We start from the raw sequence: 16,181 nt of genomic DNA, 5'->3' as shown, positions 1-16,181 counted from the left end.
TAATATAATAAACTCTCTCAAGGCCAACTCAAATGCCTGAGATGAAGTAGTTCTATAGTCTTTAAGATATAGAGATAGACATATGTGTGTCCTTAATTTTATTGTACTTATTTACTAATGGATAGAGACAGAGAGAGATTAAGAGGAGGGGAAGAGATAGAGGGAGAGAGACAGAGACGCGTGCAGCCCTGCTTTAATGTTTGTGAAGCTTTCCCTCTGCAGGTGGAGACCAGGGGCTTGAACTTGGGTCTTTCCTCACTGAATATGAGCATTTAACCAGATGCGCCACTGCCTGGCCCCTTAAGTGTTCGTGTAAGGATATAAACAAACTTCTGTCGCGCATGAGAGACTGCGCGTTTGCTTTTACGTTTTCTCTCTGCTTGGTTCTCCAACTCCCCTCACGCTCCTTTTCACCCTTTCATACTGCCCCCTCCCAACCCATGCTAACAGCCTCAAATGAATCTTCCTTTTCTCCTGTCATGTTTATATGACCATACGCCAGTGCATCACATACATACATACATACATACATACTCACACATGCCACTGTCTTACAAAAATGGGATGAACTTATACAGACTTTGTCTGCATCTTGGTTTCTTCACAAAGTGATCTACCAAAAACTTGTTCTGTTTAATAGTTGGAAAAATATCTCATAGTATTTTTTAAAAAACAATGTAATCAGCCATTTCTTCCGTTCTTTTTTTTTTTTTTTTCCCCACCAGTCACTGCTTGAGTCCAGTGTCTACATAAGGAAATCAAACATAGAGCAGAGATGTTAAAAAACCTATTCTGAAACAAACTACTCTTCTAAAAAAATTGTGAAAACTGACTTCACATTTGTTTACAAGTAAAAGTAAAGATTTTGCTCATACTCCCAGAGGGATAAATGTTAGGGGAAGATGACCAGTGGACTCTGAAATCCAATTCCATAGGATCCGGAGAGAGAAAATGAAAAAAAAAAAAAAAAAAAAGACATTCAGAAGAAATAAATAAATAAATATAAATATATATATATATATATTGCTGTTATCAACATTTTACATTTTAATAAAGCTTAGAGGAAAATCAGTAAATAATAGATAATAATAAGCAACATAGTAATATAATAACAAATATATTTATTATAATAATAAGCAAGTGTGACATCATGGTAGGATGATCATTTGACCGTTATCACCTCTTTAAGTTCATTCTCCCCTGTACTCAGCCTTACCCCTGCCTGGATCACACTAAGACTCTCTGAGGAATCCCTCAATGACACTGTCAACTTTACCTGAGTTACTTTCCTTTTGCCTAAAATGTTCTTCCCTTGATACTCCTCTGACTCACACCGTTCCCTCCTGCGGGTCTTCATTCAAAAGTCACTTTCCCAGCTCAGACTTTATCTTTGACCTTGTACAAAAAGGCATCCTTTTCTGGAACTTGTGTCTGCACACTGATACAGAGGGAATCTATGAAAGCCATGGCAAAGTTTCACAAGGCACAGGGTCATTTCTGCTGTATCTAATGACTAGTCTGGTACCTGGTACAGAATGAACATTCAAGCGACTGACACACAGTGTCAATAAAAACTTTGCACTGAGTCTCCTGACATGTACCTCCCCCTCAAGTACGTGGCAAACAATCAGATCCTTTAAAATTACTATCACTTTGAGAGTTTAAGTGCAATGTCCAAGGTCATAAAAAGATCATAAGTTAGAAGATAGTCATAATCTTTCTCCCCTCTATATCCTCTTCTCTCAATTTTTCTCTTTCTTATCCAATAATTAAAAAAAAAAAAAAAAAAGGAAAGAATGGCCGCCAGGAGCAGTGAATTCATAGTGTAGGCACTGAGCCTCTTGGAGGCAAAAAAAAAAAAAAATCCCAATCCAGCATACCTAGCATCCAAAATCTTGTTTCTTTTATTTTATTTTAATATATGTATTTATAATATTTATTTATTTATGTATTTCCCCTCTTGTTGCCCTCGTTGTTTTATTGTAGTTATTGCTGTTGTTATTGATGTCGCTGTTGGATAGGACAGAGAGAAATGGAGAGAAGAGGGGAAGACAGAGAGGGGGAGAGAAAAAGAGACACCTGCAGACCTGCTTCACCGCCTGTGAAGGGACACCGCTGCAGGTGGAGAGCCGGGGGCTCAAACTGGGATCCTTACGCTGGTCCTTGCACTTTGCGCCACATGTGTTTAACCCACTGTGCTACCGCCCGACTACCCCAAAGCTTGTTTCTGTTTTACTACAAGAAGAGGCAAACAAAAGTTGATTCAGGAAAACAATCCACGAGGAAGGCTCTCTCTCCTCCCATCTGTGGCGGTAAAGGAGGACTTTTCCACCCTAATCCAAAGGACAGAGAGTATTAGACTAACTACTACAAACCTCTCAATTTTTTTCTTTCTGTAGACCCCCCCTAATACCTAGATTCTTAGAGCCTGCACCAAAGTTATTTAGCAATTCAAAAAAGTAGCAAGTGCACAAGACTCCTGTGTTTTCACAGGAATAGATGTGGGGCCTAGGTCAGATGGATGGGGTAAACAGGTAATGGTATTTCTTTCTTTTTATTTTATTTTATTTATAAAAAGGAAACACTGACAAAAACCATAGGATAAGAGGGGTACAACTCCACGCAATTCTCACCACCAGAACTCCGTATCCCATCCCCTCCCCTGATAGCTTTCCTATTCTCTATCCCTCTGGGAGTATGGACCCAGGGTCATTGTGGGATGCAGAAGGTGGAAGGTCTGGCTTCTGTAATTGCTTCCCTGCTGAACATGGGCGTTGACAGGTCAATCCATACTCCCAGCCTGTCTCTCTCTTTCCCTAGTGGGGCAGGGCTCTGGGGAAGCGGGGCTCCAGGCCACATTGGTGGGGTTGTCTGCCCAGGGAAGTCCGGTTGGCATCATGTTAGCATCTGGAACCTAGTGGCTGAGTTAATAGTATTTCTATACTTTCTTCATATTTGAGAGGTACTCTCTGCCCTGATCCAGCTTTCTAGCCCTATTCTCAACTCTGACACCATCTTCCCAGACAACACTTTTAGTCCACCTGCATATTAGCTATCAGGCTCAGGCAAAAATTACTAAAGCCATGGGAACATGGGAGCATGCCTAAAATGGACTTCCTAGCTTCTTCCCTCACAAAGGCTCCTAATTTCATCTGCTCTATTCCTACCTAGAGTGAACACAAGAGGCAACTAGTTACTCAGGTACTATTTTAATTAATATTTTGTTTAATTATAAAATAAATATCTAGAAATCCATTATATTTAATAAAACTGGTTTGGTCAGTTCTCCTTAAGACTCCTTTAGAAGCATAATCAGAGTGTTAAATTTATCCTTTTGCAATCTGTATACTGAACAACCTCATGAAAACACTTTTTTTTTCCCACGCATGGGTTGGAGTTATAAAATCTTATAACTGTGTTTCCTAGATCTCCTAATGAAAGAAAGTCATGGTTAGCAGCCAGGCAGCGGCGCACCTGATTAGTCGCTCATATTACAGTGCACAAGGACACTGGTTCAAGCCTCTGCTCCCCACCTGCAGAGGGAAAGCTTTCACAAGTGTGAAGCAGGGCAGCAGATGTCTCTCTCTCTCTCTCCCTATCTCTCCCTTCCCTCTCAATTTCTCTGTCTCTACCCAATAAAATAAATCCATTAAATGAAATAATAATAATAAAAAGGTAGTGATGGTAATTCCCAGAGGACAGGTCTGTTGAGAAGGGAGAAGGAGTACTAAGAATTTCCCCACTCACTGTGTGAACTCCGTGGGGCTCCAATGCGCAGGCACAGGAAGTTATCAGGCCTGCAAACATGGCCACTATGTTGTTGTTAAGTCTAACAGATGGAAAGCATTGTCTTCAAGTAAGAAGTCTACATTAAGTAAAATAATGTTTCCAGATCTTTCTTCTTTTTAGTGAGCATTATTTTTTTGAAGTCTTTTTTTTTTTTTTTTTTTTTTGGTATTGCTTTTATTTATTTATTGGAAACAGCCAGAAAACCAGAGGGAAGGGAGCAACAGAGAGGAAGAAAGACAAGGAGCCAGGCAGTGGTGCACCTATTTAAGCACACATAGTATGAAGCATAAGGACCCCTGCAAGGATCCAGGTCCCCTGCTCCCCATCTGTAGGGGGACACTTCACAAGTGGTAAAGTAGATCTGCAGGTGTTTATCTTTTTCTTCCTCTCTACCTCTCCTCTCTCAATTTCTCTTTGTCCTGTCCAATAAAATGGAAAAATTGGCCATCAGGCACAGTGGATTCATAGTGCCAGCACTATGAATTCGTGATAACCTTGGAGGCAAAAAAAAAGAGAGAGAGAGAGAGACAGAGAGAGAGAGAGAGAGAGACAGAGAACTGTAACACTATTTCACCACTCACAAAGCTTTGCCCTTGCAGATGGGGACCGGGAGATTGAACCCAGGTCCTTGTACACTGTAATGTGTGCACTCAACCAGGTGCATCACCACACAGCCCCATGAGTTTTTTTTTTTTTTAAGAAATTAAAATCCCCATCAAAAAAATTCTAATTTGTCTTGACAAATCTGACAGGACAAAGTACCTCAATGTACAATGACATCTGGAAATCTAAGATGTTTGAAGTTCCCAAACTTAGATACCAAAGAAAAGGGGAGAAGTTGAAGAAGAGTGAGGAGACAGAAAAATCCACAGGCCTAAAGATGTAATCACTTTATCATCTCCTCACTCTCCTTCCTCAATCCTAGAGATGTTCTCTAAGGATGAATAAAAACTCCCTCCATCGTCTGGGAAATGAGGTCCATTGTTGTCCAGAGAAGAATGTGGACACAGTCACTGCTCCCTTGTAAAAAATATCCAAACACTTCCATTCCTACGATTGTGCAGCCCATCAAAATCGTAGGCCTTTTTTGTTTTTATAACTAACCATTTCCAGATACCATACATGAATTATTATTCTAAAAGTGAACCGAGATGCACCTCTAGAATACTTTCCCAGAATAACCACAGGCTAGATGGACAAACAGCCTGTGCTTTCTACTGAAACATGGTCTGTGGTTTGTAAAGCTATGCCTTTAGGAAAAAAAAAAAAAGCTCCTTTGTTGTCAGTACATATGCTTTTTGTCAGGAACCTTACTGCCAGAGCTAGAAATGCAAAGCATTGCCAAGGAACAAAATGTCATGAAACACTAACCAAAATAATGTCAGACATTGCATCTCTTGAAGTTCAGAAGCAGAGAAGTTAAATAAGAAAATGGTTATTTCCTTGTGTGCTTTTCCTAAGAGGTTCCCGTTCCCTGTTAAGGTTAAGAGCACCAGGAGGTGTTGCACCACGAGGACGTGAGGATCAAATCTCACGCCTGCCTCTTACCAGTTATAAAACCTTGTTCTCCCCACCGATGTGTCCTGGAGCTCCGCTTCTCCAGAGATCCACCCTACTAGGGAAAGAGAGAGAGACAGGCTGGGAGTATGGACCGACCAGTCAACGCCCATGTTCAGCGGGGAAGCAATTACAGAAGCCAGACCTTCTACCTTCTGCAACCCACAATGACCCTGGGTCCATGCTCCCAGAGGGGTAGAGAATAGGAAAACTATCAGGGGAGGGGATGGGATACGGAGATTGGGTGATGGGAATTGTGTGGAGTTGTACCCCTCCTACCCTATGGTTTTGTTAATTAATCCTTTCTTAAAAAAATAAATAAATAAAAATAAAAAATAAAATAAAATAAAACCTGAAAAAAAATTTAAAAATAAATAAATAAATAAACCCTTGTTCTGCCTAAGTCTACTCATCTATAAATATGTGAGGAAAGTCCTTAGAGGAGGTAGAAAAGCAGGGGGAGAGCTTTTAAGCACATGTAATTAAGCAGGGCAGGTAAAGAACTTGGGGCCCGAGTAGTAAAAAACAAACAAACAAAACCACAAGTATAATCATGGGTCCCTTGGAACATAACTAAACTATTTCTATGAACTATCAACAAAACGGAGACCCCAATTCATCATCTGCACTAGTCCAGCCTTTAGGTTTATGATTAGTCAACAATGTGTTTGGCTTTATATGTTAACTGTCTTTTCAGCCACCAGGTTCCAGATGCCAGCAGGATGCCGGCCAGACTTCCCTGGACAGACGACCCCAACAATGTGTCCTGGAGCCCTGCCCCACCAGGGAAAGAGAGAGACAGGCTGGGAGTATGGATCAACCTGCCAGCACCCATGTTCAGTGGGGAAGCAATTCCAGAAGCCAGACCTTCCACCTTCTGCATCCCACAATGACCCTGGGTCCATACTCCCAGAGGGATAAAGAATAGGAAAGCTATCAGGGGAGGGGAGGGGATTCGGGGTTCTGGTGGTGGGAATTGTGTGAAGTTGTACCCCTCTTATCCTATGGTTTTTGTCAATGTTTCCTTTTTATAAATAAAAATCATATATATATATATATATATATGGAATGATGGAATGTGCAGCAACTACAACTCTCATGCCCTGATGGTGAAAGTATATGGCTGAACTATTATTTTGTTTTTGGGTTTTGTTGTTTTGTTTGTTTTACCAGAGCACAGTTCGGCTCTGGCTTCTGGTGGTGTGGGGAACTGGACCTGGGACTTCGAATGAGAATCTGTCTGCATAACCATTATGCTATCTACCCCCCACCTGCTATTACTTTGAAAAAGAATTTGGTCCATTCTTATATAAATATCTATTTCTCCACATAGCGATTCTATTTCTACATACTTGCTCAAAATAAAAACATAAAAAGATGAGCACACAAATGTTTAGAAACTGTACAGAAAATAGTCAAGACACTAAGTGCTGAACAAGTTAGAAAGTGCCTAAAATAGACCTGCTAACTTTTTCCAAAATGGAGAAAAACAATAGATATCAACTGGTATTTTGTGTGTATACAAACATTCTAACGCAAAGTAAAGTTTTTAAATGTTCTATCTTCTGTAGTTCAAAAAAAAATTTTTTTTTCCCCAAGAGGCAGAAGATCGCTCACCTGCCATCTTTCACCATGCTCAGGGATGCGGGGCAGCACCATGGGAAGCACCTAGGGGAAGCTCCATAAACAGTGCGGCAGTGCTCTGGTATCTCTCCTGCTCTCTCCCTCTATCCCAAACTAAAAGAAAAGCCCACCAGGAGCACTTAGAATCATGCAGGTGCAAGCCCTTGCAGTTGAAAAAAGAATTGTTTCAGTCATTACCTGTCATTATCTTTGCATTTAAGAGAAAGCCAAAAGCAGTCCCCTCCCCTTTTTTTTCAGAACTCTATAATCTTACATAGTCTTGAAGAGGAATATTAGCATTTAGCACTGCCGGATCAGTGGAATTCATCTCCGACACTTTTCCGTACAGCATCAAAATCATTTTCACAAAACCAAGATCATCTCCTCAGAATATATGCTTTAGATTTTGTTAACAAGTTTATGCCTACCTCAAATAAAGAAATGTTTATAGCTACTATTTTTCTCTACAAACACCAACTCTGATACTATCCCCAAAGAGCTGTTTCAAAAATCAACACAGCGACTTTCTGAAATTCATAGCACAATGGGAAAAAATATATATATATATATGATACACAGTTAGCTGGTACTTTCAACAACTCAATTAAGCTTTACTATACAAGTTGTATAGAAGCAAAAGAAAAAGAGAGTGTTACCCCATGTTATGGGTTGAAGTGTGACTCACTAACATGTATATATATGTTAAGTTGAAGTGTGACTCACTAACATGTATATATATGTTAAGTTGAAGTGTGACTCACTAACATGTATATATATGTTAAGAGCTGGGCATAATGACTGCGCAAAATACTGTCACACTTGAGGCTCCAATGTCCCAGGGTCAATCAACAGTGCCACCTAAGCCACAGCTGATTGGTGTTCTGGGAAAAGTCACTAACAACATGTATAAGCCCTACCCCTTAGTACCTCAACATGTGACCTTATTGGACCTAAGGTCTTTATATTGGTGATTAAATAAAAGTAAGGTCTTTAAGTGGGTCCAGTATCGTTGATGCCCTTTGCCAAGAGGTGAAATCTGGACAAACATTCACACTTGAGAGCCAATGTGAACTGACATAGGAAACTGGCTGTTGATAAGCACAGGCAGAAAGTTGGAACTGATCCTTCCCTCTAAGGGCTTAAAAGGAATCAGAACTTGGGTGCTTTCAGGCACCCCATATGTGGCAGCTGGGAGACAATGCTGTCTGTTTGAAGCAAGCCACAAAGATACACACACATATCCCAAAAGCTCTGTATCTATAAAATAAAGAGGCTTACTTATTAAAATCACTAGAGTGCCAAGTAAATCGGCAGGAAACCTACCAGTTTCAAGAATGTAAATATTCCCACCAGGACCAATTTTAAAGCTATCAATGCTTTAACAGCCTGTTCCAAAAAAAAAAAATCCATTCTCACAAACCAGCTCCAGCTCAAACAATAAATTCAGACATCAATATTTAATAGTCACTAGTGAGTCCAATGTGTACCCAGGGTTAAAATTGCAACTGGAAACTCGAAGACAGCTTCATAAAAGTAAAGAAGACTATTTGGGCACAGAATTTTTAAAAGTCAAATATGGGGAAAACACACAGCACAAGCACAATGCTTACAAGTTGTGGAAAACTAAACAATGAATGAAAACCACCTAGCTCCAACTCTATAAAATAGTTCTGTTGTTATGTTGTGTTTGAATAAAGAAACTGAGCCAAAGAGAGATAAAAATCCACCGCTAACTGGTATGAAGCCAGGATTCACACACAGGTTGTCCAATCCCAGGCTCCATGTATACCACTGCCCACTGTGACCTCTCAAGCTGTACAGGACACGTTGACAGAATTGCAATGGGTCTGATGCAGCTATGGTCAAGGGTGTGGGACAAGGGACCAGGAAAGAGAAAGTGAACCACACTTCCGGCCTCCTGTATACATTCTCTTTATACAAGTAATTGATTTGCCAGTCAAGCTTTTGCAAAATGGGTCATCTTAACTTTTTTCTTTTTCCTCCAGGGTTATTGCTGGGGCTCAGTGCTTGCACTATGAATCCACTGCTCCTGGAGGCCATCTTTTTTCCATCGTTGTTATTGCTGCTATTACTATTGTTGTTGTTATTGCTGTCATTATTGTTGGGTAGGACAGAGAGAAATTGAGAGAGGTAGGGAAGACAGAAAGGGGGAAAGAAAGATAGACACCTGCAGACCTGCTTTACCATTTGTGAAATGGTCCCCCTGCTGGTGAGGGGCTCGAACCGGGATCCTTGCACGAGTCCTTATACTTTGCAACATGTGCACTTAACTCAATGCACTACTGCCCGGCCCTGATCTTAATGTTTCTGTACAGCCTGCTGTTTAAATGCATCAAGTCAGATTAGAATCTAGATAATATATCAGAGTCTACAACAAGTGAATAGCTCTCTGCAAAACAAAATCACTTTGCTCCTTGTTTATCTCGAGTCTAAATACTGCTAAGAATTGCTGAGCAGGTCAAACGCACCTGCAACCACACTGAGGTATTCTGCATGTCCTAAGAGAAAGACCACAGCTTCTCTAAGCCACAGACAGTTTTGGAAATCAGGCTGCACTCACGAAGCAACCATAGCAAAGGCAGCACCAACCAGGAAAAGCACATTCTCTTTTAAACTTCTCAAGTTAAAAGATACCAAAAATGGGGTTGGGTGTGGCATCCTGGTTGAGCGCTCTTTACAGTACACAAGGTACCAGGTTCGAGCCCCCAGTCCTTCCGGCAGGGGGAATCTCGAGGGGTGAAGCAGGGTTGAAGGTCTCTCTCTCTCTCTCTCTGTCTCTCATCTTTCTCTTTCTTTCTCTCTCATCTCCCCCACCCTCTCAATTTCTGGCTTTCTCTATCCAATAAATAAAGATAACTAAAAGAACTTTAAAAAAAATGATACCAAAAACTTCTGTCAACATGACACTAAAAAACTCGTGAATTCCTCCATTGTTCTCTTTCTTCCTTTAGTTAGTATTTAACTCTAGAATTGTACTTCTGGGGGGGGAAGGTTCTTCTATAAAAACACTTTAACTTTATTTAATGTGATAGGTCAGAGAGAAACTGACAGGAAGGGGGTGGGGAAGGAGAGAGAGACACCTGCAATTCCATTTGCCACTCGTGAAGCTTCCCCCCTGCAGGTGGGGACCAGGGGCTTGAACCCGGGTCCCTGTGCATAAGAACACATGCACTTAACCAGATGCACCACCACCCAGTTCGAAAAAATACTCTTTATATGTTCTTTTTTAAAAATATTTATTTATTTTCCCTTTTGTTACCCTTGTTGTTTTTATAGTTGTAGTTATTGTTGTTGATGTCCTCGCTGTTGGATAGGACAAAGAGAAATGGAGAGAGGAGGGGAAGACAGAGAGGGGGAGAGAAAGACAGACACCTGCAGACCTGCGTCACCGCCTCTGAAGCGACCCCCCTGCAGGTGGGGAGCCGGGGGCTCAAACCGGGATCTTTAGCCGGTCCTTGTGCTTTGCGCCATGTGCGCTTAACCCGCTGCGCTACCGCCCGACTCCCTCTTTATGTGTTCTTAAAAGCTCTGTACAATTTCGGTACTTTGAGAAAGGACTTTTAGTAATAATAACAGTAGTGAATAAAACATACATTCCTGAAGTGAGCATACACTTTTACATTGCTAGTCCAGAGGGGGAAAAAAGCTGAAGACGGAAGGAGATATACAGGCAGGAAGCAAGATGAGTGGCCTTAGCTAATATATATCCTCTCCCAGAGCATTTATACTTCCATGTGCACAAGGCCATGGAACTAACCCTGTTGGAAGCCTTTTTCCTCTGCAGCCCACAAAATGACAGAATGTGATGAGAGGCTAAGCTCCGTGTCTCTTTGTAACAGCAAGTAGGTAGGAAGGAGGCAGAAAATGACAATCAACCTACAGGTCAGGCTGTTCCCACTATTCTCTGAAAAGCAGGAGAAATGAGATTGTATTCTGCATGGGTGGGAAATCTCTTGTCTTACTCAATTTAATCACCCACAAGTAAACTTTGTGATATCTGGGGGTTGAGAGTTAAAAGTTACATAAAAAATGGTAAAATATACTTAGCTATATGGCAATTCATACCTAAATGATACCCTGGCTTGGCAACCAGAAATAGTTCAGATATTAAAAGTAATCAGAGCCAAGAGGTAGCTGGCTCATTCAAATGGCCAGTGCCACACAGGAGGATGGCTATCAGGAGAGCCTTCATGCACCGTGACTGCATCGGTGCTCTGAGGACTTTCTTCCTCTACCCTACCCACCTTTGAAAAGAAGAGAGGGAGAGAGAGAGAGATTACTAGATTACTGGGAGCAGTAGCATCATACAGGCACAAAGCACTGGTTGGCAAAATAAATAAATGTGCAGTAATCACTTTAACAGGTACTTCCAAAATGCCTAATATTTAGTCTAAACCACAACTCATGGTTTCCATTTACAAGTTGCATCTACTTAAATAATATTAAACACCAAATTCATTTTTCAGCCAACAGGAACAACAAGGCTTCAAAGACCTAGCCCACAAGAAATGAAGAAGCAGTCTTGGTTAATTACTGAAAATAATGGCCAAACAGCAAATGATTCTTTAAATCCTCAATTCATGTTAAGAAATCTAGGGGCCGTGTGGTAGGCACACCTGGTTGAGCGCACATGTTACAATGCTCAAGGACCTGGGTTCGAGCCCCCGTCCCCACCTGCAGGAGGGAAAGCTTTGAGAGTGGTGAAGCAGGGCAGCAGGTATCTCTCTGTCTCTTTTCCTCTTTATCTCCCCTCCCCCTCTCAGTTCCTGGCTGTCTCTATCCAGAATGATAAGTAAAGATAATTTTAAAAATTTAAGGTACTGGGGAGTCAGGCAGTAGCGCAGCGGGTTAAGTGCAGGTGGCACAAAGCACAAGGACCGGCATAAGGATCCCGGTTTGAACCCCGGCTCCCCACCTGCAGGGGAGTCGCTTCACAGGCGGTGAAGCAGGTCTGCAGGTGTCTGTCTTTCTCTCCTCCCCTCTGTCTTCCCCTCCTCTCTCCATTTCTCTCTGTCCTATCCAACAACGACAACAACAATAATAACTACAACAATAAAACAACAAGGGCAACAAAAGGGAATAAATAAATAATAAAAAAAAAAAATTTAAGGTACTAAAAAAAAAAAATGGAAATGCAATCTAATTTGTGACATCCTCACAGGCAGTGTCACAGATGATGGGTGAACGGCTAGGAAGCTCTGGGACGGCCACACAGGGAAGGACCATGCAGCTTTGGGGAGTGATGAGGTCGTCTCCTTTGCAATGTCACGGTCAGAACTTGCAGGCATCATGCTGAGTGAGACAGGCCAGAAAGACAAAGACCAAAACTGAATGAGGGCACTTACAGGTGGAATTTAAGAATACGAGACAGTAAGGGAAAACAAAGATGACACTTGGACTAGGTATGGTAATACTGCTCCAAAGCAAAGGAATCTGGGGAAGGAGAGAGAGGGACAGGATGACGGGACATGGGGTCCTGGTGTGTCTCCTAGACGCAGGTATGAGATGAGAGGCTGTGCCTGTGTGGTGAAGACTAGACTATAGAGTCGGGTGGGGAGCACCTGGTTGGTCATACATGTTACAATGCGCAAGGACCCAGGTTCAAACCCCCGTTCTCAGCTGCAGGGGGAAAGCTCTGTGAGTGGTGAAGCAGGGCACTGCAGGGGTCTGTCTCTCTCCCTCTCTATCTCCTCCAACCCCCTTGATTTCTGGCTGTCTCTATCCAATTAATAAAGAAAAAAATTAAGACTATATTATAAACAATGAGCCTCTCCCCCCAAAAAAAATCTTTTTTAAAACATAATTGTTGGGAATACTGTGATCCATTATGACTGTTAATAGTTAAAAGCCGGGCTTTATTATTTTACTATTGGGAAGACAGCATAATGGTTATGTAAAAGAGTTTCATGCCTAAGGCTTGGAGGTACCAGGTTCAATCCCCAGCACCACCATAAACCAGAACACAGTGTCTGTTTAGGCTCCATGTCCCCATGTCCCCATGCAGAGTCCAACTCAGCCTGGCCAAGGTGAGCTGCTCAGCACAGAAGGTACACAATAAGAGAAGGAGTTCATGGGGGTGCTGACAGGTACAAACAGGGCCAAGCAGTGTATCAGAGTTTTCTCAACGGCTAGACTAGGGCAAGTCCTCAAGTGAAGCTGGAAAAATACTACAATATCACTTCAAATTGCATTATTATACCTAATGGAAAATAGGGATGTTTTTTAAAGATTAGGTTCTTTATTATTATTATTTTATTTTCCCTTTTGTTGTCCTTGTTTTTCATTGTTGTTGTAGTTATTATTGTCATTGTTATTGATGTTGTCATTAGATAGGACAGAGAGAAATGGAGAGAGGAGGGGAGGACAGAGAGGGGGAGAGAAAGACAGACACCTGCAGACCTGCTTCACCGCCTGTGAAGCGACTCCCCTGCAGGTGGAGAGCAGGGTCCTTGTGCACTGTACTGTGTGCGCTGAACCAGGTACACTACCGCCTAGCCCCCCGGAAGGTATTTTACTTAAGCAAAAGAAGAGCTAAGAAAGGAAGTTTTTAAAACATAGACTGAATCTTTTTAATATATAGGCTGTGTATTTGATATGCGGATTCTCTCAAAAGCCTAGACCAAGTAGACCAGAAGCAACCAATAGCACAGCTATATACAAGATACTGGGTACTGTACAGTAAACCATAACAAAAGGACTTTTCAAAGTTAACCCAATTACCACATAATGTGATAACATTAACTATCGATTGTCTTTTTGAACCCTAAGACAGCAGGAACCTTACATCTCCACTATAGAGCCTCTACTTCCCCCAGTCCTGGAACCCTTGGATAGGGCCCACTTTCCCGTATGCCTCTCCCAATCCATATCAAGTAATATTGCATCCGCCGATCACAACCTAACCAACGCAACGATTGCCACCTCAACATGCTTCACTTCAGACTGTGTCCAGAGACTTCACGTGTGGAATGACAACCCTTCAGCTTCATTACTCGGGTGAGACCTTTCCTTTCATAGTATACTCTAATTTCATCTCAGGTGGTTCACTTTCTAACGAAGTCCCAAAACCTAGATATACACCAGTTTCTGTGAGAGAGAGCATATGTTCACACGTATCCGTAAACTACTGCAAAATATATACCTGAAAGCAGAAGTTACACTAGAGTTTGCAGTGAGTATCCCCCTAACACTTCCTCTCCACTCTTCCAAGCTTTGGGTCCATGATTGCTCAACAATTTGTTTGGCTTCGTATGTTAACTCTCTTTTCAGTCACCAGGTTCCAGATACCATCAGGATGCCGGCCAGGCTTCCCTGGACTGAAGACCCCACCAATGTGTCCTGGAGCTCAGCTTCCCCAGAGACCCACCTTACTAGGGAAAGAGAGAGGCAGACTGGGAGTATGGACCGACCAGTCAACGCCCATGTTCAGCGGGGAAGCAATTACAGAAGCCAGACCTTCCACCTTCTGCAACCCACAATGACCCTGGGTCCATGCTCCCAGAGGGATGGAGAATGGGAAAGCTATCAGGGGAGGGGGTGGGATATGGAGATTGGGCGGTGGGAATTGTGTGGAGTTGTACCCCTCCTACCCTATGGTTTTGTTAATTTATCCTTTTTTAAATAATAAAAAAAAAAGAAATACATTAAAAAAAAAAAGAAAGAAAGAAAGGAAAAATGGTGGGGGGCGGGGGGAGGGTAGTACTAGGGCTTCCCAGACTTTGTATCAGATCAAAGTATGGACTTGTAGTTAAAAAGAACACCCAAAAAGAGGATGGGAGGGGGAGGAAATCTCTGGTGTGAAAACAAGAGATAAGAGAATTATCTCAGAGTAATCAAGAAAAAATAATGGAAATTAGTGTATAATCTCCCAGAAGCATAAAAGTTTAACAATGAGCAGCCATTGAAAAGACTAGAGGAGAAATCTAAATGTACAAAGAATCAGAAATAAGGAAGCCAGAGGGGTCCAGAATCTAAACAGCTTCAAGTTTCTGAGTCAGAAAAAATAATGAAAGGACATTTTGATAGAGGAGAGTAAAGGTAATCTCTTTGGTTCAAGGCGAGGAAAAAGGAAAGAACTGGATAGTGAGAATGGAGGGCGGACGAACGTTCTATTAAGAATATTTTTACAGTTAATAATAGTATAAGACTCTACCATTTAAATTATCTTCATGAGAAAGAGTGCTCTCATAAAACAAACGCAAATCTTAATCTACTTTAAAAATAAATAAAAGCTGGATTTTCGTATATGTGAATCGCATACATTAAACATGCTAGCTAAATATACAAAAGCTATTAGTATCAGAATAACCGAAAAGAAATGGTGCTCCTAGCAGAGAATAAATAAATGGAGTGTTTAAAATGAAGTCAATATGAAACAGATTTTTATAATCAAGACATCCTAAAGATACTCCCCTACTTTGTATGAGATTTAGTTCTTTTACTTAACCCATAAACATCTGTAGGACTGCAATCAATTTTCTAACTCTGGATTTTCTAACAAAGTGGAATTGTTATAAGATAATCATAAGGAAAAACGAATCAACTCTATACTAGTCTACTACTCTAGAAAGAAGTAATAAATCAGCAAGAGAACAGGAAGAGAAAAAGAGAAATCTCTATTTCCTAAGCACTACATAAAAAGACTCCAAGTGCCTCCGATGAGGTTGGGACAATACTGTCATAAATATTTATCTTTAAGATAGTTACTTAACTCCTGACTAATACCATTTACCTGTAGACTGCATTAATTTTTATTGTAAGAGAATGTCCATGGAAATAGCAAGATAGTTAAGTAAACTGATATTTAGCCTTTTTTTTTTTTTGTCTCCAGGGTTATTATTTCTGGGGCTCAGTGCCAGCTATGAATCCACTACTCCTGGTGGCCATTTTTTTTCCATTTTGGTGGATAGAGACAGAGAGAAATTGAGAGGGGAGGGGGAGATAGAGAGGGGGAGAGAAAGAGAGACATTTGCAGAACTGCTTCACCACTTGTGGGGAGCTGGGGGTTTAAACCAGGATCCTAGGGCAGGTCCTTGTGCTTTCTACTGTGTGTGTTTAACCCGGTGTGCCACCCAGCCCCCCAGAATTCAGATCTCCCTTTCTCCCTCCCTCAAAAGTAATATTTTTAACAGAACATCCTTAAAAAAAATTTTTTTTTTTTAAAGAAAGCACAGAAAAATGTGAAAGGAAAC

The 16,181-nt window shown here is 41.4% G+C and overlaps 1 protein-coding gene across 2 annotated transcripts in view; it reads right to left on the bottom strand.

Annotated features, from left to right (window-relative positions):
- The window catches only part of MSH3 (mutS homolog 3), a 217,312-nt gene that overhangs the window by 172,014 nt on the left and 29,117 nt on the right, over window positions 1-16,181 (bottom strand). The window lies entirely within an intron of this gene.

The sequence above is a fragment of the Erinaceus europaeus genome, chromosome 11 (genome assembly GCF_950295315.1).
Source record: "Erinaceus europaeus chromosome 11, mEriEur2.1, whole genome shotgun sequence".
NCBI lineage: Eukaryota > Metazoa > Chordata > Mammalia > Eulipotyphla > Erinaceidae > Erinaceus > Erinaceus europaeus.
Note: the sequence above shows the minus strand (reverse complement) of the source record. Positions and strands in the feature narration are given on the sequence as shown.